A 25,639-nucleotide genomic window follows, 5' to 3' on the forward strand; every position below is an offset into this window, starting at 1 on the left:
GGGAAATGCATACTTTTGTAGAAAGTTTCAATGTTTCTACATCTTCAAAAGGATTAAATAAAGATGTATCTCTCTTGATGTGATTATAGTAGGCAAAGACATGTTAAAACAAATACAGAAGTTTTGATCTACAGACACTTTAGGTGATGGCTTCACCCCACGGTCCCCCTCTTCTGGGCGCTGATCCTTCAAAACACTTTGGGTGATGGTTTAACCCCTGGGTCCCCCTCTTCTGGGCGCTAACCCTTCAGAACACTTTGGGTGATGGTTTCACCCCTGGGTTCCCCTCTTCTGGGTGCTAACCCTTCAGAACACTTTGGGTGATGGTTTCACACCTGGGTTCCCCTCTTCTGGGTGCTGGCCCTTCAGAACACTTTGGGTGATGGTTTCACCCCTGGGTCCCCCTCTTCTGGGTGCTGACTCTTCAGAACACTTTGGGTGATGGCTTCACTCCTAAATCTCCCTCGATCGGGCTCGGACCCTAGAAAACAAGGGCGACACTTCCATTCCCATTGTTTTACAATGTTTCTCGCTTTCACAATTTTCAATGTCCTTTTAAACAGGTTTTCTGCCTTTGCCCCTGGCTGTTAGCTTCCCGCTGTCAGGTTCACTCTCGTCGACTTTTACTTTTACCAATAATTCCTCACAGGAATTTCAGGCTCCATCCATTTTCATTAGCATCACTCGCCCGGGTTCAATCTTGTTAATTTCCACAGTTCATGTGTTAATTTTCAACATACGGATTCACTTCCCTTAGCTTTCACAGTACTTTGTTGGCCGACAAATTACTGATGTGCTTTTGGAAGACATTTCTTTTTTATTATTATTTTTATATTAATTATTATTGTCTGATGGTACAGAGGATTTTATAAGACCTCAGTATGACCACTTTGACCATTCTTCGCCTCTTCCCAAGGGCCTGTGGTTACAGTGTTGGAAGTCTGAAGATGGTCCAATTATTGTGATATGGTGGGTTAACATACAGGTGTGTTCTGGCCATGGAGAAGGTGTGTTCACTAACGAAGGGGGTTACATCAAGTTTCTCAAACTATGAATGTCCATTCATGAAATGGTAAAAGAAAGAAAACAACAGTTTTATCAGCCAATGCTGCAGATACATGTTTCAATGTTATGATTAATGGGCCTATTTGTGTTTTTATTTTATTGATATTTATATAGCGCTTTATTTCCAAAGCGCTGCACAAAAGATCATCAACAGTACAGAAAATCAGTGCAATCAATAGTGTTCACAATAGCCGGTAGGAATCAGGAAGGAGACTGAAGTCGATGAGTTTTTAGAGGTGAGCGAAATAGTAAGATGTAATAGATCAAAGAGAAAACAGGGAGGAGATTCCATGGGGGAGGCAACAACTGGAAAGATCGAAAACGAGATTTTGCATAAGGGGCACGTGGAACAGTAAGTAGAAAAAGTCCAGCTGAGCAGAGAGAATGAGGTGCAGAGTAAAATGAAAGAAGAGAAGCAAGATAATCCGTAGCAAGACCAGATTTGAATACTAGACAAAGGAAGTTCAATTTTGACTGAGAATGAAAAGAAAGCCAGCCAAGAGAATCAAGTCAAGAAGAAATAGAGTTGCAATAAGATAATATGCAAAGCGAGTGGATAGAGGAATGATGAACTGATTTAAGTGGTGCTAGCCGAGAAAGAGGAAGGCCAAAGAGCAGACCAGAACAATAGAAAAGTCAAGAAAAGATTAGGGAAGAGACCAGAAGCGTCGCAGCATGAAATGTAAAAAAGGGACAAATTTTATGGATATTAAAGAGATGATAACGACAGGCGCGAGAAGTAAGAGAGATGTGGTGACTAAAGGAGAAATTAGAGTCAAGATAGAGTCCAAGAGTACGAGCAGTAGGAGAGATAGGAAAGGAAGAAGGCAGAAAAAAGGATAAAAGGAGGTGGAGAAGGAGGAGGAAGAGTAGTCGCTGGTAAGAAAAGAACTTCCGTTTTGTCAGTATTTAAATTAAGAAAGTGAGCAATCATCCATGACTCTATAGCAATGAGACAGGCAGAAAGGGTAGCGTGTATGTCAGGTGTAAAAGTCGAGAAAGAAAGAAAAAGCTAGGTGTCTTCTGCATAGAAGTGATGGGACACTCCAAAGGAAGAAATAACAGGAGCAGGAAAAGAGGTTTATAAAGAAAAAAGAAAGGGACCAAGAACGGACCCTTGAGGAACTCCACAGGTAAGAGGAAGAGGGGGGAAGTATTGCCACCCCAAGATACGGAAAATGTGAGGTTAGATAGATAGGAAGAGAACCAGGAGAGGACAGAACCACGAAAGCCAAGTGAAGAAAGTGAGTCTAGAAGCAGAGAATGATCCACCGTGTTAAAAGCAGCAGAACGATCAGGAAGAAAAATAACCGAAGAGTGTTTTGAGTAACAAGCACTAAGAATAGAGTTAAGCTCTGAAGTCAAAGCTGTTTCTGTGGAATGACGTGGACGAAACCCAGATTGGGTAGGGGGAAGAAGAGAAAGATCAGAGACAAACAATGACATTTGTGAATAGACAATACATTCCAAGAGTTTAGACAGAAAAGGTAACAGAGCAATAGGATGAAAATTAGAGGCAAGAGAGGGATTAGCCATTGGTTTCTTAAGAATAGGTATAATAATATCATGTTTGAAGACCAAAGGAAAGGTAGAGTTAGTAAGACATATATTGAAAAACGATGAAAGAAAAGGAACCAGATGTGGGTAGACCTTAGGAATATGTAACGAAGGAAGAGATCAGTAAGAGCAGCTGTTGGGTGAGTTCTGGCAAGAAGAAGAGCTATGTCAGAGTCAGAGACAGGAGTATACTTAGAGACTTTAGTAGAAGGAGAAGGGAATGATAAAGAAGAGGGATTAAATAAGGGAGATGACAAAATATCCTGACGCAGATTATGTACTTTGGAAGTAAAGAAATCTGCGAGATCAAAAGCTATTAGAGATTAGATGATGGAAGGGTCAGAGGTAGGAGGAGAAAGTAAATGGTTGGATTTGGGGGAAAAGAGGTTTGTTTGGTTGGATACAGAGAGAGTGGTGTCATCTTAAGCAAATAAGGGGTGGTCGGATTATGGATTGTGTGTTCTACTTCATGCCTCCAATGTTTGGCTAGTTATTATTTACTGTTTAATCTGTTAAAACTCTGGGAATGATGATGAAGTTTAATATACTGATTCTTAAGTATATGTTATGAAATAAAATCACTTATGATTATAATGTAATTAAGTTACTTCCTGGATATATAATAATGCTTTAAATTAAAAAAGAAAAGAAAAGAAAGACCTGGTCTATCCAAGTGGTGACCTGGCAATCATGCCTATTATTATACATGTGATAGCCCAGACACCTCCAAGCCCCTCGTGCAGTCATAGAATAGATCCAAATGTTCCATAGTTCAAGCTTCATTCCAATTCTCTCCTTTCTATTCCTAACCTTTCTAGCCCATCTCATTCCCTTATTTCATTTTCCATCAGCGGACTAACGAAGGCTTTCCCTCCCTACTCCCAGGGGATCTTCTACACAGGTGGCCAGGGGAGGACCATTGTTATTGGATCCCGACCCTGGGGGTGGACGAGTGAGGGAGTATCACCTGAGTGAAGGGTGCTTTGAGTTGGGGAGAGATTGCCCAAAGGTAAGATATGGTACCGCCCCGTTTTTCCAATAACCCCCTACCCGACATTCCCTCCTATTACAGGACTGCAGACTGTCCCCTTTTCCCTTCGACAAAACCTCCCCGGCCTGCTAAAACATGGCGAAATACAGCAGAGGCACTTTTTCATTTCTATCAATGTCGCATTAACAAGGACAGGCGAAGTCAGACACAGAATACAGAACAAACACACCTGTGGACTGTTAGCACACCAAAGGTCTGTAAAAGGAGTGAGCCAGAGAAACAGAATGAGAGAGCTGGAGCCTGAGGAGGTACACGAGTTGGAGTATGAGAACACAGGCAAACTGGGATGCACAGAGAATTCAAGACCTGCTGGGAGAGAATGGATGGCCGAGACGCTGAGACGCTGAGAGCCTATGATGTAAAAGGGCTAACGAAAGTGTGGCGAGAGAGCAGTGTCTCCAAGGAGCCAGAAGGGGGTTAAGTGCAAAGCAGCTTTCTCAGTTCTTTGTCAGTCAAATACTTTCAACGGTACAGAGGATTGTATGACCACTTTGACCTTTCCTTGCCTTTTCCCAAGGGCTTCTGGTTACAGTAGTTTCTACATTCGGGTAATCGCCCAGAGTTTCCTCCTGGAGCACCCACGTGGTGCCGTACTCCTCTGTTGCTGGTTTACCCCTTCTTTTATTAATGTATCATTTAGCCTTTCAAAGTTCAAATTAGCCTTTGGCTACTTTTCATTCAACACAGTACGGTTTCTTATCGATTCTCCCCTCGAATCACTGACTGTGATGAACCGCTTGGCTTTAGAGTCAAGGTTGGTACACTGAGAAAATCGTTTCTCCCTGGCTTGGTTATCATGTACTGTAGACACCTGCTGCAACACACGCTGGCGTTTGTTCATGGTCTTATGTTTCCATCTGCAGAGATTTCACTAGCCTGGACCGGAAAGGGCAAGGACCCTTCTCTCCTTGTCACCCTCTCAGTATTCGCCGTCTTTCGCTTCCTCTTGAAATGCTGTGCTGAGTTAGCCTTCGCGTCGTGCAGTCTGCCTTGTTCGTACTGTGCTCTCTTGCTCCACCTTTTATCCCTGTGGGGAAAGTACAGGGTTGTCAGGTGTGTGTGATTCTGGTTAATTGCCTGACTCTGCCTGACGCTTGTGTCAGGACATGTCAGGTAAACAGTTCTATGAGTCTGCTGTGTTTCGTGGGGCAAAAAGGTGTTTGGGTCAGAAAGGGGGGGGTTAGAGTCTTAGAATGCTCTACGGGGTAAAATGGGGAAACCGTGCTATATGTGATTACAACCCTCGTATTAGATGGGTTTTGAGATGGATAGGATGGTTTGTGAGGCAAACAGGAATAGTTAGATTCGTGAAATGAACAGGGGGAATTGTGGGAATGGTAGTGTTTTATTTGAGCAGGTTGGGAGTGTGGAAAATAATAATCAGAGAGACGGGAAGAAGAATGGTTGAGAGTTATATGGGTAGAAGATGGCGATGCAGGGTTTCTCGCAGATGTAGTTTTCGGCTCTTCTGGGGTTCGTGATCCTAGGGTATTTACCAGATATGGAGAGGACTTTGGATCGAGACTGGAGAGATCTAACGAGAGGAAGAGAGGCAGATGTAATACACCCTAAAAAGATTTCAGGGTTATCACCCTCCTCTCCTTCCTTTACGGTACCATACCGCGTCTCCCTTGGGTTATTCCCCTAGGTACAACCCCAGGCTTCCCCATCCTGGGGAGTCTTTCTCGCTCTTTCACCCCCAGAGTTGGGATCTGGGTGTATCAGCCCCTCGCTGGCCACCTGAATAAGGGTTTCTCCAGGTTTGCTATGTGAGATACTGTTAGGTATCTCACATACCCTTCCCCTATGCTGGTTGGACAGTGGTATTTTATCTGGAAATCCCAATGTGGAACATGTAGGTTGTTGGTCCATGTATTCCAGCATTTAACTGGGATTGTAACCTCTGGGACTCTCAACCCTTTGCTGGTAAATTAGGGCATGCGTGGGAGATGTTTTTAAAAGTTCTCTCACCTCTCTTTCTCGCTCTACTTTCCTTCCCCTTTCTTGAAGGTCCCTTAATTCCTCCTCTAATTTTCCAGGACAGTTTTCCATACCGTGGCTCCACTCTCCATGGAATAGGCACTGTTTGATTTGAGAGGTCTCTGATTCACCTAGAGACCTGGCAGATGTAAATTCTTTCCTGTTTTTATTCAGGGGGCTAATAATGGTTTTCGGGCTGTTAGGGCTCTCTAGATCGTGTCTCCCCTCGTTAATATAGGGTTCTTCTTGCATCTCCTCGCTTGGATTTTCCACATCTTCTCTTAATGGTTCACTCACTAGTTTCCCCTCTGAATAGTGATAATGGGGTTCCTGAATATTATTTTCTGGAGAAGGGGTTTTAATACATCTTTCTGATGTTTCATGAGATGGTTTTTCCCCCAATATCTCCTATATTGGGTTTTCTTTGGGGTTTTTCTTGCAACTCAGATTCCTTAGGTGTTTCCACCCCCATATTTCCCTCTTCCTTTGTCCTAAAACTGTGGGAATAGGAAGCATCCTGTAGATATTTCCCCCTCGCCTGAAATGATGTCACAAGTAGATTCTTTAGCAACAGACTTTTGTACTTCCGTTGCCAAGGGAGGTAATAATCTATTAAGGTTTCTACCTCCAATATTGCAGGATCTGGGTCTTTTGGGGAGAGGATTGGATGGTCTATTGGAGACTCCTTCATCCTGGTAAGGTTTTGATTGGTTCCCTTAGATGGGGAATTCCATATGGTTTCTTATACAAATGTTCCCAGTACTTCACCTCAGTGAATAGTCTGTGGAGTGGAGGAAAAATTTAGTACGATAGACTTCATCTCATCTCCACCAGACAGAAGGGGAAATGCCTCTCTGCCCATTTTCTTGTGGGGTACCACATATATTGCTGAGGTGGTAGAATAGCCTATTTGTAAGTCTAGATAGACCACAATCTTATCCCACTCGGATACCAGATTGTCTTGAGGACATGGGAGGAAATAACTATTGCCCTCTACTGTTTTACGTTTGAGCAGGGTGGTCTGGGTTTTTAAAGGGTGAAACGCAACTCCCAGTCTAAAGGTAGAATTCTCGTGGGTGTGTTCAATTTCTTTAGGACTGGTTTTCCTAAAACTTGGGTCTCCATTGTGGGGGGGTCCCCAATTTGTTTTAATTGAGCCATATCCACACCTGACACCATATATAAGGAACTTGTGGTGGCGACTGTAAAGACAGGCACAAGTAATCACAGTCAAGGGTGTTTATTGAACAATGAATGCAGAGTGGAAAAACGCCTAAACTGAAGCTGAATCTAGGATCGGAACATGCGTCGACCATCAAATGAAAACTAAGGCAGTCCTAGTGGCAGAAAGAGTGTGGGATAGGGTATCAAAACAAAGGAAACAGTGTTCAAATCATAAGTCAGGATGTGATTGCCTTGAGGTCTCCCTTCCCCATGTTTTTAGCACGGGACAAGGTGGGACTTTGGAGCACAGCACACGCTCAAACCTTCCCAGTACGAGCTAACATTTCCGTATCAGCTATCAGGTTCTTCGATGGTTAAGTCTCTTTTCAATAAAAGTCTCTTGCATTCTGGGCCTGGTGATCTCAACAAACAAACATAAAAGTTTTGTTCTAACAAACACTTTTGGTGTTGGCTTCACCCCACAGTTGCCCTCTTCTGGGCGCTGAACCTTCAGAACACTTTGGGTGATGGTTTCACCCCTGGGCCGCCCTCTTCTGGGCTCCGACCCTTCAGGACACTACAATTTGTGTGATGGTTTCACCCATCGGTCCCCCTCTTCTGGGCGCTGACCCTTCAGAACACTTTGGGTAATGATTTTACCCCTGTGTCCCCCTGTTCTGGGTGCTGACTCTTCAGAACACTTTGGGTGATGGCTTCACCGCTGGATCTCCCTCGGCTGGGCTTGGACCCTAGAAAACAAGGGGGGGCACTTCCCTTCACCTTGTTTTACAATGTTTCTCGCTTTCACAAATTTCAATGTCCCTTTAAACAGGTTTTGCGGCCTTTGCCCCTGGTTGTCGGCTTCCCTCTGCCGGGTTCACTTTTGCCAACCTTCGGCTGTCGGATTCCCTCTGTAAGGTTTACTCTCGTCGACCTTTACCAATAATTCCTCATAGGAGTTTCAGACTCTGTCCCTTTTCATTAGCATCCCTCGCCCGAGTTCACTCTTGCTAATTTTCACTGTTCATGTATTCATTTTCAACATAGAGGATTCACTTCCCTTAATTTTCACAGTTCTTTGTTGCTCAAAGACTTTCAACGGTACAGAGGATTTAACAAGATCCCAATATGACCACTTTGACCTTCCTTTGCCTCTTCCCAAGGGCTTCTAGTTACAGTAGTTTCTACCTCTGGGTAATGGCCCAGAGTTTTCTGCTTGAGCACCCACGTGGTGCCGTACTTCTCTGATGCTGGTTTTCCCCTTCTTTTATCAATTTATCATTAAGCCTTTCAAAGATCAAATTAGCTGTTGGCAACTTTTCGTTCACCACAGTTTGATTTCTTATTGATTCTCCACTAGACTCACCGGCTGTGATGAACCGCTTGGCTTTGGAGTCAACGTTGGTAACACTGAGACAAGCGTTTCTCCCCAGCTTGGTTATCAGGGGAGGAGGGTCTCATGTACCATAGATATCTGCTGCAACATACGCTGGCCTTTGTTCATGGTCTTATGTTTCCATCTGCAGAGGTCTACAGGCCTGGACCGGAAAGGGCAAGGTCCCTTCTCTCCTTGTCACCCTCTCAGTACTTGCCATCTTTCACCTCCTCTTGAACTGCTGTGCTGAGTTAGCCTTCACGTTGTGCGGTCTGCCTTGCTTGTACTGTGCTCTCTTGCTCCACCTTTTATCCTGTGGGGAAAGTAAAGGACCAACGTGTGTGTGTGTGATTCTGGTTAATTCCTGACTCTGCCTGACCCTTCTGTCGGGGCATTTCAGGTAAACAGCTCTATGAGTCTGTTGTCTTTCGTGGGGCAAAAAGGTGTTTGGGCCGGAAAGGGGGGTTACAGTGTTAGGTTGTTCTATGGGGTAGGATGGGGAAACAGTGGTATATGGGATTACAACCCTCATATTAGAGGGGGTTTTTAAATGAATAAGAGTGTTTGTGAGGCAAACAGGAATAGTCGGCGTCATGAAATGAACAGGGGGAATTGTGGTAACAGTAGTGTTTTATTTGAAAAGGTTGGGAGTGTGGAAAATAATAATCAGAGGGATGAGAAGAGGAATGGTTGGGAGTACTCGGGTAGAAGGTGGGAAAGAAGGGTTTCTCAGAGATGTGGTTTTCAGGTCTACTGGTGTTAGTGCTCCTAGGGTATTTACCAGATATGGAGGGGACAGGAGAGATCTAATGGGAGGAAGGGAGGCAAATCTAATACAGCCTATGAAGGTTTCAGGGATTTCGCCCTCCTCTCCTTTCTTTCCGGTACCATACTGCGTCTCCCTTGGGTTATTCCCCACGTACAACCCAGGATTCCTCATCCGGGTGAGTCTGTCTCGCTCTTTCACCCTTAGAGTTGGGATCTGAGTGGATCAACCCCTCGTTGGCCACCTGAGTAAGGGTTTCTCAAGGTTCGCTATGTGAGATACCCTAAGGTTTCTCACATGGGGCAGATAAAGTTACGGGTACACCGCTCCTGTTGGCATACCTTTGACATTGTTTGTGGAGGATATGGATTTTTAGGGGTAAAAAAAAATAGGCTCTTTAGGTACAACACTGGTAGGAAGTACTTCTGTAGATTTTACCTTTATACCCTTAGTAGACGGCTGAGATATTTTAAAATGGCAACGAGCCAATTCTGCCTCTAAGTTTGGGATAGATTAATTCTTCCCCCATGAAAAGTACTTTGTCTCATCCTGTGAAATCCCCTCACCTCCCTGTCCCTTGTCTCCACCCAGGTGATCCTCCCGCAGAACACCACCCCCAGGATTGGGATAAGGAAGCGTCTGCCCTCTCCTGGCCCTCTGGGAGGAGACTTTAGGCAGGGTTTTAGTGGGGGATCCGCAGTATTGTCCACACAATACACTACCACTAACTACTATTACCAACTCTCCTCTCCTTCCACTACCACTACCACTACTTCTCCACTGCTACTATCTCTACTACTTCTCTTCTACTACTACCTCTCCCTTCTCTCTCTCTTCACTACTACCCACCACTAACACTACTACAGCTACCACTTACCACTACCACTTCTCACTACCACTCCACTGTCACTATTCCCCCTAGCACTACCACTACCTCCACTTACCAGTACTACTACCTCTTCTCTACTCTTGCTCTATCACTATCCACTCACTCCTCACACTCATGTGCAACCACTCCACAGGCCGCTCTCTCCAACAACCTCCACACTCCTTCTGTTCCTCTCCAACAACCTCCACACTCCTTCTGTTCCTTTCTCCTCTGGTCTCTCGGACGCCCTCCTGTCCTAACCCAACTATAACCCACAACCAACTGTTCACAAACTGCCTATTGAATAGTCCACCCTTCCCCAGGATTGGCCAATCACTTCCGTGTCTCAGATGGGGTGTGACAGGGGACGGTTGGGAAGGCTTCACAAGGGCTTTTCACGATCTTGCCATATTTCAAGGGTAGCCTGGAGGCCCATAGAGAGCTGTTCTTTCTTTTAAAGGCTCAACTGTAGGCCTAATGAAAGGCTGCCTATTGGGTTAGTGGGGTCCTCTTTAACATAGCCTCCCTGGGGCTTTTGTTTAATAATACTTTCCCTGGTGGTTTGTTGGATCTCTTGTGTAGTACAGAGAATCTCTGGTGGTAATTATGTATGCGTGGGCTCCAGCTGAGGCTGCACACTTCATGATCCTGCTGTGCAGACTTGAAGCTTCTCCATAGCCTTTTTCTTGCTTCTGGCATTGGTCCTGCCTGTGGAGCTGCTGCGTTGCAGGAGTTGGTGCCGGTTTCTGCCTGCCTGTGCATCAGTAACATCGCTATCAGGGCTGCATCCTCCTCTGCGATGCCAGCCTGCGCTTTAGTGCCAGAGCTGCCGTCTCTGCAGTTAAGGAGGGCCTGGTAGGGCGTTTGGGACTCAGGCACCATAAAATTGCAGCGGTCGGGTTCCCCCACTCCCTCCCCTGACAGGGCCTGAAAATATTCAGCACTTTGCTTTAAAGTGCTATATAAATTCAATAAAATACAAATACAAATATGCCCTGTCACAATGTTGAAAACTATATGTCAGAAGCACAGTAAGAAAATTAAAAGATAAAATAACTGAACATCTAAGGACAAAAATTTCACTTAGTGGGAAATAGAATAATTTGTGCAGAAAGGAAGCATAGTTCATATTTTGTGAAGCAAAAGGTATATCTCTCCTATATTCATTTCTGATTTTTTTTTAAATTTAATATCATAATGTCATTGCATAATTGAAGCATAATTTCTGTTCTGTACTTTAGGATTAACTGGAAACCCATATGAGCAAAAAAAAAAACACAATGAGAGAAAATGCATAATAACAAAGGCACTAGGAGAAGCACATATTTTTCGTGAATTTCCAAACAGATTGAAAAAGTTTATTTTAGATGATGAAATATCCATTCCTAATGCAGCGGAATTCATGTAAAAGAGATTTCATTTGATATTGTTAAGTTAGTACCAAGCTAAATATCAATCCATCTTATAATAATGATATTTTATTTTTCACCAACAAAATAAATGAATTGGTATATAGCATCCAAAAATACATTTTAAGCACCATTCGACACAACACATTTAAACTATAACTAATTTGCAGAAGAGTAATATTAAAAGACAAAACTGTTCATTTGAATGTATAGGATGGATCTTAGATTCCATTCCAATATGGCTGCGCTAATGGAAAAGCTATAGTCCATTCTCTAAGGGGTTTGTCATTAAGCCCTGATAGGAATCCAAGATGGCGTCTCTACTTAACTCACTGAACACTATAGAAACACGGCAAAAGAACAGTGGTCTCTAGGAAAGTTTCAGCTAAGCTTTCACGCAAATAGATCATTATAAGTATTTGTATCAATTTAGAAATAGAGTAACATTCACATATACAATTTGATCAGAGGTAAAAAACAAAATGCAAAACCATTCATTTGAATGAGAAGGATTAATGAAAGAGTGCATTTCAATATAATTATAATGGTTCTTTTGGCCTGATTTCCCTTAACACCAGAATGGTCTGAAAGACACTTTCCCTGTTCAGGAAATGCAATGTAGTCTCCCCTGCTATCTATGGCATACACAATTTTAAAATTAGAACTGGCTAGAGGAGGGAACGATTTATTGGGTCAATGGGCACGAGATTGGTACACTATCCTGAAGCTATTGGGAACTAAAGAGGAAACATTGCCAATAAACCCAGAGAAGATCAAAAGGAAACTCTGGGCATTTGATTGAATTCAGACTAGAGAGGAGAAGAATAAAGATTACCCCAGCCTTTTTTCTAAACAAAGACAACATAACCATACTCCATTTCCCATCAATCCCATTGTCTCTGGTAGTCCTTATGTTCATACTGAGACCTATACGTCATTTCCTGCCTAGGTCCCTTCCTCTTATTTTGATGCGTTCGAACTGACATCTTGCGGTAACTCCAACAACTTGTAAACGGAACTTGAAAAGGTGCTGAAATGTCCTTAATCCGGTCCCTTCGTGAACAAAGATTTCACACGCCACACGTTGCTTGCTCTCACTCGGCTGTGTTACCGTCAGGCTGTCTTCTGGTCATCCTCTGTCAGAGAAGACACATGTTAGGGAGGGATACAAGATGCACTGTAACAATAACAGTGGCATATATGTGTTATGTAGATACTTATTTCGATTGCATCGATGGGCGAGATAATGCTTGCCTCTGTGTCTTTAATAGAATTAAGACTCCCTGCGCCAAGGCAGGGGTCATCTTTATTCTATGTCAAGACCGGATGCAAGCATTATTCTTGTTTAAAACTGTGAACTATAGCCCCCGCGGCGCTTGCTATTGGCTTAAAGTGGAAGGTGCTAAACGTGACATTGCTGGACCAGTCTGCTGCTCCTAATATGTCTTGAAGGCTCGCACCAACTCCAAATGCTTTGGAGGCCATGGCTCCTCTGAGTGCGCTCCAGATTTTAAAACATCTACGCCTGCTAGCGTCATGATCTCTCGCATCCAACGAGCTATGATCGCTGCTGCTACTGCCCTAAACGTCTTCCTGCGCATGATAAGTAGCTGTGCTACTCCTGAACGGCGACTTTCTGCAGTTCTTAGTTCATATTCTATGATACATTCTGCCACAGATAGCTTGGGTCGATCTCAGAAGTAAGGGTATTTGATAGTTGAAGTGTGGCATTTGGTCCTTTTTGCTATGGAGAAGGTTACTCTGGGCCAAATGATTTCCTGTCTATTTCTAGTGCTCTAACTTCTGATACTCTTTTACATGAAACTAAGCACAGTAGCATAGCCAGTTTTCCTGACAACTGTTGATCAGATAAATCTTTATTGCAAGGCCAGTCCAGGAGTAGGCGTAGGACTGACGACACGTCCCATAACTGGGAGTATTTCAGAAGTGGGTGTGTACTATCTTTAACACCTTGCATAAGTCTGACAACTGCTGGGTGTTCCCCTATAGGCGCTCCTTCTAAGGGATCATGTCCTTTTGAAATGGCTGATCTGTAAACACCTACAGTATGGAAAGCTTTCCCTTCTTTAGCTAAGGAAGCTAGACAATTTAGTAATTGCACTAAAAGGGCAGAAACGGGATCAGAGTTGTGTTGTTCGCACCATATGCTCCATCTTTTCCAAGTTGCTTTGTAACTTTTGAGTGTAGAGGGGGCCCACGGTTGTTTTATGAATTCTGCAGCTTGCCCTGAAATGCCTGGCAAGCTCCATCTGTTCCCGATACTCTGCACGCAATGAGAGGTAGTTGGCCGATCCTCGTCAGAGGATGGTAGTTCCCTGATGGATCCTGTAGGAGATCCTCTCTAGGAGGGAGGGCTTGCAGGAAATCAGTTGAAAGTTCCATCAGAACTAGAAACCATGCTTGCGACTTCCAGTTCAGGGCTATTACTACCACTTCCGCTCTCTCTCCCCTAATCTCTGCTAGTACTCTGGCTAGCATTGTAAAGGGGGTAAGGTGCAGGGCATCACGTCTGACCACGTCTGACCACAATTGCAGGAACGCATCTGCTCCTTGCGCCACTAGGACCAACCTCCGGCTGAAAAATGTTAATTGTTTGTTCAACCTGAAAGCAAATAGGTTGGTGTTCGGGAGCCCCCAGAGGGTCGTAATTTGCGCAAACACCTCCTGGTGCAACTTCCAGTGGCTGGAGTCATGCCAGTAGGGAGAATTCCACTCTGCTACTAGGTTCTGTGCGCCTGGTAGATATTCCGCTATTCACAGAGATCTTGTGCTCGAGGCAATAGTGCCAGAAGTCCTTTGTCAGCTCTACTACCATATGTGATCGTGTCCCCACTACTTACGTGGTTTATATTTCGGACTGCTGAAATGTTTTCCATCCTGAGGAGGATGCAGCACTCTACTTTGTCCTTGATGAAAGCTTTCACTGCGAACAAGCCTGCAAGCTGTTCCAAGCAATTGATGTGTAGGTCTAACTCTTTCTGGGACCATCTCCCTTCTGTCTCTAGGTTGTCACACTTCGCTCGCCATACTATTCTAGGATCAGTTCCAGGTTGGCTCCAAAAATGGCATGCCCGTTCCAGGCTTCCATGTCGTGAAGCCACCATATTAGCTCTAACTTGGCTTCTGGGTCCAGAGGAACCGGTTCGTGGTAACCCAGGCCTTCGGGAAGGTGTTGGATCTTTAACTTTTGCAGAACTCTGTAGTGTAGGGGCCCTGGAAAAATGGCTTGTATTGAGGTAGCTAGAAGGCCAACAATTCTTGCCAGAGTTCGCAGCGATATTATGTTCTTTCTCAGAGTCGCTCTGAGCTCCTTCTTTATCACTTTTATCTAGCGTCTCTTTCGTGGTGTTTATATGTACCCCAGGAACTCTAGACGTTGCTTGGGCGTGAGTTCTGATTTTTTTCTCTTCTTATCAGGAATCCTAGAGAACCGAGGAATTCGGAAGCCCATTGAGTCTGCTCGATAAGCACTTGTTTGTTCTCTGCTAGTATTAGGATGTCGTCCAAGTAGACGATCATTTGAATTCAGCTCTACCTCATGGCTTCTGCTACCACTCTCATAATCTTTTTGAAGGCCCAGGGCGCCGATACAAGCCCGAAACTGGAGGCATCTGAATAGCCATGTTTCTCTGTGACAAATGAAGCTTAGGTATTTCCGGTGTTCTCTGGCTATTGGTATTGTCAGGTAGGTGTCTTTCAGATCTAGTCTTACTAGCCAATCTCCTTTGTGGAGAATGTCTCTGAGAAAGTGTATTCCTTACATTTTGAAGTGTCTGTAGACCAGCCAGCCATTCAACTCTTTCAAGTGTATTACTGGTCTCACCTTTTCCTTTCATGTTGCTTATGAACACATGTTCTACAGTGCAGCTTTCGGTCGCACTCTTGCTCTCTGATATTTCTAACTCCTTGTCTAGTAACTCGCTCTCATTGTGTGCTATAGCTAAGCGCTTTGGTTTTCTCTAATGCGAAGGTACCGCACTGAACTCTAGGCGGAAACCTGTTACTGCATGCATCAGCCATGAATCGCTTGAGAGCATTTGCCAAGCTTTTAAGAATAGCAGCTTCCTGCCTCTGACGGAAAGGTGGGGCGTCACATGTCTCACCTGTTGGCGTGCTTGGGTGGCGGTAGTAACCGCATCCCCTGCATCCTCTGTAGCTGCGTCCGCAGGCTGGGAAGAAGGCGTCTTGCTGTTGGGATTCCCAGTAGTGTGCTGTGGAGTTGTGAGGTCTTTTCTGTGAATGCATGCAACCGGGCGGACAACCTTTGCTGCAGCCGGTCCCTGCAAAAACTCTCGTGGGGGAAATCTTTTTGATTGATGCCTGGGCTTTCTTGAGAGCCATGTATGTACCGACGAATCTCCCTATTTCTTACACAAAGGCTTTGCCAAAAAGCAGTCCCTGGGCGGCCACTCCCGCCTCGCAGGAAGCTAGATCTCCTAGTTTTGAATCCACTTTTAGCAGAAGGATTCTTCTCCTTTCTGGGGATAGGGCACAGTTTGCATAACCTAGCAGGCATACTGCTCTTTGCGGCCAATTGGCTAGGACTTCTGGATCTACCGGCACTCCGGTGTCCCTGGCTCTCTCTGCTAAATCCATGATCTTAGCTATGGGGCCGGACAAGTCTAGGACCTTTTCTTGGTAGCCTCTCCAGGCTCAGTCCATTCCTTTCCTTAGATCTCTGGCTGCTTTTGAGATGAATGTGGTCATCTTTGGATCTAACTCTGGGGTCTCTGCCACTTTGCCTGGCAACTCTGGTCTGGGGAATTCTGAGCGCATTCGCAGCCTCACCTCTTTCTCAATGGGCTTGCATAGCCGTTGTACCATGTATGCTGTTACCCTGGGTGACGGGCGCCCGCTATAAGACCTTGGATGTATTATTAACTCGGTGTCCAACATATCTGTTAATTCCTCTTTAGGCTCCTCTAGGTGCTTCTGTTTGCACTTTCTTTGCCCTCTTTGGAACTCTCGGAAGCTTTAAAGTCTGAATATCTGGTTTCCGATGAGGAGTCATCATCCCCTGTGTTTTGCACCCCTGGGGAAGGGGGAGAAGGCTCGGCATGATCAAATTCTGTAGAAAAGCATCTTTCAGCTTCTGAAAAGCATCAACAGCAGCAGGAGGTCTCCTTTTATCCTCCTTGCTATGACCCTGGGGAGTTGGTGAGGCTTTGCTCTTTCGGGTCTGTTCTTTCCCCTTATTCGTGGGCCCACTGATGGGCTGCTCAGAGGATGTGCTGGCAATTTCTTTGAGCCTTTCTTTTTAAGCCCATCCTGGATGAGGTACTCCAGGGCATCTAGTCTATCCTGGAGTGGGCAAACTCCTTGTGCCACTGCATCTGTCAAAGAATCTCCCAATACTCTTTTAAAACTCAGCGTTAGATCTGAGTGTGCTTCTTCAGAGAGCACTTGCTCTTGGCTTTCAACATTCTCCTCTGCTGAATCCATGTCTGTTGTGTGCCTGAGTGCCTGGACAATGTAGGCTGAATAGCACATCCTCCTGGAGGGGAAGCAGTGGCTGCTGGAGGTCTTTACGATCAGTTTCTATTATTTTGCACTTTGTTTGAGTGTCTCAGATTGTGTCTAAGGTCAGAATGATGAGGTGTCTGCTCGCTCACTGCTGTGCTGCTTTATTTTATATTAGCACTAGTTGAGCTGAGCAGCTGTTAATTTGTTTGTTTGTTTGTTTATTGAATTTATAAAGCGCACCAGGCCCGGAGGCAGCAGGGCGCCGCATAGGTTATGCAAGGCTTTCAAGGCTACATAATGGCAAACAATATAAATTGATATGTACAATACAAGTAGATAAAGGCTCATCAAGTGTGAGAAATAGATTACACAAAAAAAGTTATTTACATAGATTACACAATAGATTACACAGAGAAGTTATTTACATCATGGTGTACAGTGGTATACAGAATTTGCAGTATTGGGAGGTGGGGCTCAGAATATTCCGGTGGGGGATTTTAAAGACAAGTTGTTTACATCAAAATATGCGGTAGTAAGCAGTAGTTTACAGTCTGGGGGGTTAGAATGTACTACAGTGGATGGAGTACAGTGGATAGAGGGAATGGTGACTAGGCTTCGGTCAGGTTAAGGTAGGTGATGAGGTTCTTTCTGAATAGTGGGTAAGGTTGGTCAGCCCTCAGCTCGTGTGGTAGTGAGTTCCAAAGTTTAGCAGCCTTCACGGAGAAACTGTTGCCTCCAATTTTGGAGGATTTGAATCTTGGTACTAGCAGACAGTTTGTGTTAGCGGCTCTGGTAGGTTTACTGGAGGTTCTTCTGGACAGTTTGTTAATGAGGTAGCTAGGGCAGCATTGTGTAATGCTTTATGTGTCAAGGAGGCGATTTTCAATTGTATTTTGTTTTGGGTAGAAGTCCATTTATATTAGCGTCTGATTTCGGTCATGTGCATTCTTTTGTTGATACCTAGAGCGGCTCTCAGAGCGTTATTTTGTAGTATTTGTAGTTTTTGGATACTAGCTTTGTTAGGGCCGCTATAGAGAGCATTTCAGTAGTCTAATCTGGAGAGGATTAGTGCTCTGGCCAATATGAGGCAGCTGTCGTTAGATAGGAAGGGCTTGTCAGCTCTGATAAGCTTGCACGTGTAGGCAGTAGTAGAGGCCATGGATTTAAGTTGTTTATTAAAAGACATTGTGGCGTCCAAGTAAAAGCCTAGGGTTTTTACCTCTTTTGAGACTATGATATTGTTGCCTTCAATGATGAAAGAGGCATATTCATGACCTAGTTTGGAGATGTTGGAAGGGGTGCCCAAAATGATCAGCTCTGCCTTGTCATCATTCAGGCATAGGCCATGTGTGGCCATCCATGCCTGAATGATGAGGTAGATCCTATTCACCAGAGCCAGGTACATGCTGTGATCCCCGGAAAGTGGGAGGAGAATCTGTGTATCATCTGCATAGTTAGTGTAGGTGATACCCAGAAGGTCCAGATCATTGAACAGTGGCTTGGTGAATATGTTGTACAAAGTTGGGGACACGCAGGAGCCCTGGGGGACCCCGCACACGATAGGGGTGGGATGGGTAGCTGCTGATGGAAAGAATACTCTGATAGTTCTGTCGCTAAGGAAAGATTCTATCCATTTAACAGCATCTGTTGAGAAGTGGGCTGCTGAGTCAAGATGCCTGCAGAGGACCTTGTGATCCACCAAATCAAAAGTAACAATAATAATGCAGTCTTCCCTTTGTCTCTCATCTCATCTATTTGTGTTTTCAGATCTATTAAGGCAGTTTCCGTCCCATGTAGCGGACGGAAGCCTGATTGTCTGACCCCTACGAGTTCGTGTAACTCAAGGAATGTTTGGATCTGCGAGTACGCAACTTTGTCCAGGATCTTAAGTAGAAAAGGTACCGTCTTGATGGGCCAGTAGTTTGTGGCGATGAGTGGGTCAAGGGTTTGCTTCATCAGAAGTGGGAGCACCCAGGATTGTTTAAGGTTGAATGGGACGGTGCCAGAAGCAAATGAGGTGTTGATTAGCTTGGAAATAAATGGAGATAGGTCGCTCGCGGCATCTTTTATGATATGTGCCGGGCAGACATCTCCTTTACAATTAGAAGGTTTTAGAGATAGGATGGTTTTTTCAACTTCTAGAATGGATGTTTTGGTGAATCGGAATCTGTTATTTTGATCAATGGTTTTTTTGTTCGGTGGGGGAGAATTAGATGGCTGTGGTGGGTTCAAAGCGTCCTTTTTATTTTTTATTTTGATTTGTAGGGTGTTTACTTTGTTAGTTAGGGCTAGTTGGATTTCTGAGCACCAGGTTTTGTTTTTGATACAAATACCGGGTATGGAAATAGGGGACTCTAGTTCTCTTAGCATTGTGAATAGTTCTTTCATACTGGAATTAGAGTTGGCGATGCGTTTGTTGTATGAGTTACGTTTTGCTGAACAGATTTCCTTTTTGTAATATAGTGCCGTGCAGGTAAGCTTCTTTTTGTTCTCACTAGAAGGGCAAAGCCGCCAGGCAGTTTCAAATTTTCTTTTTAGTAGTCGCAAGTCCTTTAGTTGTGGAGTGAACCATTTGTTGAGGTGAGCTTTGGCTTTGCTTGGTCTCAGTTTGAGAGGGGCAACGTTGTCCAATGTGGAGAACATACTTTTATTATATTCCTGCACCAGAGAACTTGGGTCTAGATTATCTGGCAGAGAGTTTAGGGTAGGTAGAATGTGAGGGATCACAGTGTCCGCTGTGATGTTCTTTTTCATTCTGGTTAGGCACAGTGGCGCTACTTGAGGGGCTGTAGTTATGGGTCTGGTGGTGGATAGAGTCATGGACATGAGGGAGTGGTCAGTCCATGAAAGGGGGGAAACAGAGGTGATAGTAGCTGTGCAGTTGGATTCAGCTACCCAGTCCAATGTTCTTCCCTTACTGTTGTTAATGCTTGCATTTTGTTGGACGATCGATGGTTGAAAGCTAACTGCCGCCTCAGCGACATTAGAAGAAGGGCTCTAGTCTTTTTCGGGCTGTTGTGCAGGCGCTTTGTTACCCACTGTTTGCGGGTTATTACGTTTGTTTATAATGCTATTTGTTGTTTCCCGATGCGCAGCCGAAGCCCCGGGTACGAGTGAAAGTACTTGCGGGCTTGGCTGCACTCAGTTTCTTTTTCATAACTATTTGCATTCCCCTTCGTATGCGTGAGGGATAACCAGTGTGTGAACGATGTGAGGTAACTAAAACTTGTGGGTGTGTTGGCACCCGAGAGGTTGCTTCCCTCTCGCAGCTTGCACCGTATTCCCCTCTGTATGCATGAGGGATGAACAGTGTGCAAACGCTGAGAAGTAAATGAAACTTGTGAATGTGTCTGCAACCGAGAGGTCACGCCTTTCTCGCGGCTTGCTCCGTGTGAGATAAACAACATATGAACGCTGTGAGGGACAATTCTCAGGTGTTAAGGCGACCGAGAGGTTGCTCAATGTTGCTGTAATCATAAAATGCATAAATACATACAACTACGATGCATGCAATACAAGTCATAACATCTTTCACATGGAAACATACAAACAAGGTACTTAACTCTGTGAAGAGCAGAAAAAGAAGAGGAAGGGACCTAGGCAGGAAGTGACTCATAGGTCTCAGTATGGACATAAGGACTACCAGGGACACTGGGATGGGAAATGGAGTATGATTATGTTTCATTAGTTTAAATATATATATATATATATATATATATATATATATATATATATATATATATATATATATATATATATATATATATAGTCTTACCAAAGAAGATGCTAAGATTTAAATCTGTTGAAGAGTAAAAATAAAGAAGAGAAAGCATAATGCTTGCCTCCGGTCTTGAGTAGAATGGTCATTATTTACAGGCAAATCTAAAAATGGAAAATAGAGCATATAATTGCATACCAAAATACCTGATAAGATTTCCTAATGCCTGGTACAGACGGCAATATACAAGATTTTGTTTAAATATATATACTACAAGGCAGATCTTAAGTATATATAAACAAGAGCCTGACTCGGATTGTAGAGTTTGTGCCATAAAAGGGAAATGTGAAACCCTTAATTAAGCATATTACATTATTCTGTGTGTGGTTGACATCTGTCCAAACTAGACATATTGGCAGATTGGTGCAATTTAGACAATCAGTGGTTGCAGAAGAACTATGGGCCTGGTTTTTAGAAGGTGAACATTTTACAATAGTTTTTAGTTTAATCCAGTTCCTCGGCAACATGTTTTTGCTTGAAGGAAAACAGATTCAGCCCCCGCTGAGAAGCTAAAAATGACTAGCAGAGTTGGAAAATCATTTGAAAAGTCTCTTTGGGAAGGCATGCTGAACCTGTTTAACAGAGGCTTGGTTGCAGGGTGCTTTTGGTCTTTCTTTGTTCCTCTTTGTTTCGTTATTTTTATAATTATGGACTGTTTTTCTTTTTGACATGATGTATGAATTGTGTATGTGAGGTTAAATATAAAGGTTTGCAATAAACCACAAATCTTAATTAAAAAAAATATAAATATTGTTCTTTTGTAACATGCTTAATAATTGGTTTCTAAGTGTGGATCGAGATTCGAACCTGTGTTACCCTGTGTTGTCTTGCTTGTGAGACAAACGCGTTGCCCCTGCGCTATCCACGCTCATGGCGATTCATAGGACAGAGTATAGTGCCTTATGTTTGTGGATTGCCATCATCGCTTAAAAGGAATCCTAGATAGCATCTCTGCCATGCTGAACGCCATAAGCACACAGCAATTTTATTGCGGTCTGCAGCAAACTGTCAGGTAAGCCAGCACGCAAATGAATACATTATAAGCATTTTAATTAATTTCTAAATAGGGTAACCATATATGCAAAATCTAATGTTTAGCAATTATGCTATTGCATGCTATCATACCTCAAAACCAGTACAGCATGAATATGTGTGCGCGAAAGAACATTGACGCATAAACTGTTCACTCTCCAATCCTCTGATACAAGAGCCACATTTCCTGAGATGGCGTGGGTTTAAGGTGTTTGAGGACCTGTCTGGTGAAGCTTCAGAGAATCTGAGGTCCCTCTGAGATGTGCTCTACTTGCGGACAGGGTCCCAGAGCGTTGAAATATAGCCCCACTCGTAGGACATAACGATGTCAAAGTTGGACGTGGAGAAGGAGGCAGGCAGTGCTGAGTAATCCTGCCGCTACACAGAGAAAGCAGACCACCTTTGAAGAGCAGCGAGGACCAATGCCAAAGGGGGCGTGTAATGCACCGAACCGTCGAGCCACCCTGAGTCTTGGGGGTGAGGCATCGCTTTATCCTGGAAGGCAAAACGAACTACATGGCTGAGGAAGGACAGAAGGAAACCCAGGCCATGGTTGTGCTGCCGTGAGCTTCGGACTTAGGAAATGTAAGGCCTGTACTATTAGAACAGCTCCCGATAGAAAGCAGCCCCCAATCATGCACATAAAGTATCAGAGGCCGGTTCCTGACGAAGGGGTCCCTTTTACAATAACAATCCCCTGCGTATCGGGATACAGACGCTCGAGTGGGGTGAAAACCTCCATAGTCCAGAGCCCGGCGTCAAGAAGAGATCTCCAGAAACTCATTCCATAGTGCTGGCTAAAAGTAAAAAGATGGATGCACTTCACCAATCAGCAGGTGGGGAGTTGGTGACTTGAAAGTTGGATAGTCAAAACGTTCTCACTAAAATAAAGTGTTTCAGAGCTGAGGTGAGGATTAAGGAGCTGGTGCAAAGTGAATGGTACATGCAGAACAAGGAGGATGACATCGGAAACAGGGAAACAAGGAACAATATACGTTTGTGGAGACTTCCACAAATAGATGGATAAACAATGAAAGACCTAGAGAACAAGGTGTACAGAGTGATAAAAGCGCTGCTGGGCCGGGAAGAGACAAGGGAAGTACACAGAGGAGGAGGAGGACTGGGGACAGGACCTAGATCAGTAGTTGCAACGTACCACCTTTTCATAAAGAGGACATTTTGATGAAAGCAAGGGGAAGGAACCACGATTAAGACCCTCCAGCGTATACGCTTGATCAGAGAAGGAAATGTAGACCACTGATGGCTTGGCTGAGATCTGAAGGCATCCGATAAAGGTCGAGGTATCCCTTTGCTCTGTCCTCTGACGCTCATGGTGAACAATGTATTGTAAAAAGAGGTTGAAGTGGCCACGCAAAACTCTTCTGGAGCTCTAGAGGGCAAAAAACACTGAGGTTCAAGAAGGCCAAATACAGATGACGGAGACATTTCATAAGGTCCAACTTGCAATGGGGAACAATATGAGTGAAGCAAGGAAGTTTAGCAAACTGAATGCTTCATAACTGAAGAAACCTGGATGAAGATAGAACAATGGGTGGTCAGAGGCGGTGGGAGTCATAAATGATCATGAGAGGGTGCCATCTAGGTTCCACAAGCGGACCATTGATGAAAAGAAAAATATTGTGGAGTGGACGTTTATAATAGATCAGCAAGGTTTCTGGGATTTGAACTGTTGTCTGGGTGTCTCAACTATTAGCTATTACTCTAATCCAAAGTAATGTTTTAGTTGTTGATTTGAATGTTTATGAAAATTAGTGAAAACCAAGGGAGGGAAACAGGAGGGATCTCTAGATGTAAACAAATGTGACGGAATAAGGGATTGGCTTGTGGAGATGCACACAATCGACACAAGAGAATAACACTCAAGATAATGGGTGGCATTAAGGTTGCAATATTAACGATGAATGGGCTAAACTCCCCACATAAAAGTACTATTTTAACAAGGGAGTTCATCTTTGAATCTTGTTCATGCAAGAGACACATTTCAGACAAGGTGAAGAACACCACTGGGAGATCGGGCAGTCTTTTCGGGCATCGGAAAAGGAAGAGAAAAAGGGGGTGGCTATCAACCTTGTGAAAGCCCTGGAATTGAGGGAAGCACAAACCAAAAAAGCACGGAGGGAGGTTGTTAATGGTCAAGGGGTATTTTGGAGGCAGTCAAATTACTTTGATTGCTCTTCATGCCCCCAACAAAGGCCACATTGCCTTTGTTAGATCTGCATTCAATGTGATTGAGCAATGGTCAGAGGGAGTTGGAATTCTAGGTGGGGATTTTAACATGATTTTAGATTCCACACTAGATTGGAAGATGAGCAGAGGTGGGGTTAAGAAGAGCAGGGTATCGAGAATTAAGCATTTTTACAACATCTTACAGACCACTTTTGGACTGACAACGGTTACAGCAACATATACACCTGAGGGATGCACCTTTTTCTCAGCACCACCCAATATCTGCACCAGAATAGATTTCCTGTTGGTGGCCAGAAAATATGAGGAGTCAATAGGGAACACGACTGTGGAAACCATAGCATAGTCCGCCCATGACATTGCGATAACGTTGAGGCTAGGAAACAAGCGGAAGACCAGCTCCAGATGGCACTGAAATGACTCTCTTCTAAGAGATACAGTCTTTAGAGAATTTCTGGAGAGGGAAATTAAGCGTTTCTTAGAAATAAAAGACATGAGAAAAGTGGATAAGAGATATGGGGGAAATGGCCAAAACTACATTAAGAGGTATCATTATAGATTAAAGGGAATCCAGAAACTGGTCTAGTTTACTTATCACAAAAGAGAAGTGGCAAGAATTGCACCTCTTACTTTTGGGAGTAGTAGAAAAATTAAATTAACCATGCAGAAATACTTTGAAAAGGAGATAGGGTGGGGACCATCCTGGCGAATAGATTAAGGGCCGTGAGGGTGGAAAGAAAAGTTGAGGCGATAAGGAAAGACATCGGAAGAGTTCGGCCAGCCGTTTGTAGATTTCAATGCTATCTTGTAAAGTAGTGACGAGGTAGCACCGGAATCCGAGAAAGAGGCTTATTTAGATGGCCTAACCATACCGACTCTTACTACCATGGACAGGGACGAATTAGAGGGCAAAACTATGATATGAGATGTGAAAAAGACCATCACCCATATGAAGACAGGGAAGGCATCGGGAGAAGACAGCTTCACATCAGCCTTTTGCAAACTATACATGTAACTCTTGATTCTGTTTTTAAAGGTCTTCGGTAGCATCAAAGTAGTGGGAGATATACCTCTCTCCTTTCTGGACACCCTCATAGCGGTAATATCCAAAGAGGACAAAGACCTGACGTATTGGTATGCCTGCAGGCCAATATCACTATTCAACATTGATGCCAAGATATTCAAGAGAATTCTGGCGCCCAGGCTAGTGGCTGATCTTCGTAAGTTAGTCCATCTGGACCAAGCAGGTTGAAATGATGGACACTCACACTTTGTAGTGATTGTCAAAGGAATTAATGAGTGTCTTAGTAGCCCACCGGTTCTATCAGGAACACAACAGTAATGATCATTTGACATTCTTTACAAGCATCTTTCCCTTTGCATTCCATGTTCTGTGTTCCACAGCTACTCAGATGGTGAGTCATGGAACCCAGAACCCAGTCTATGATTGCACAATAAAGTGTACATTGAGATATTACACACTTCCCTTGCTTATACATAACAATACTGAAACATTGGAAAATGGGCTTTTATTCCTAACAACCTGTACTAAAACTAACACCATAATATAACACACTGTAAACCGTATTAAGAAACTGAAACTTCAACAAAACAAATGCTACTTGAAACATAAATCTTGCTAATAGTGGCATACCGTATTTAACTTCATCCTATAAAATTACATACAATTTTGTGTATAATCTGAGCATTGGATGGTGCCAAACAGTAAAATTGGAAAGCGGTTATTAATTAACATAGTTTTTCAAATATGAAGGTTTCCCACATATACGTTTTGTACGTTTGACCACTTCCTCTTGCATCACATTTCCTTTCTCATTTTTTTTGCTCCTTCCATGGTTCTTATCTCTATTATTTGACTTAGCATCCTTGTAGAAATGATTACAA

Source organism: Ambystoma mexicanum, chromosome 4p (assembly GCF_040938575.1).
Source record: "Ambystoma mexicanum isolate Mex_15411 chromosome 4p, UKY_AmexF1_1, whole genome shotgun sequence".
Lineage (NCBI taxonomy): Eukaryota > Metazoa > Chordata > Amphibia > Caudata > Ambystomatidae > Ambystoma > Ambystoma mexicanum.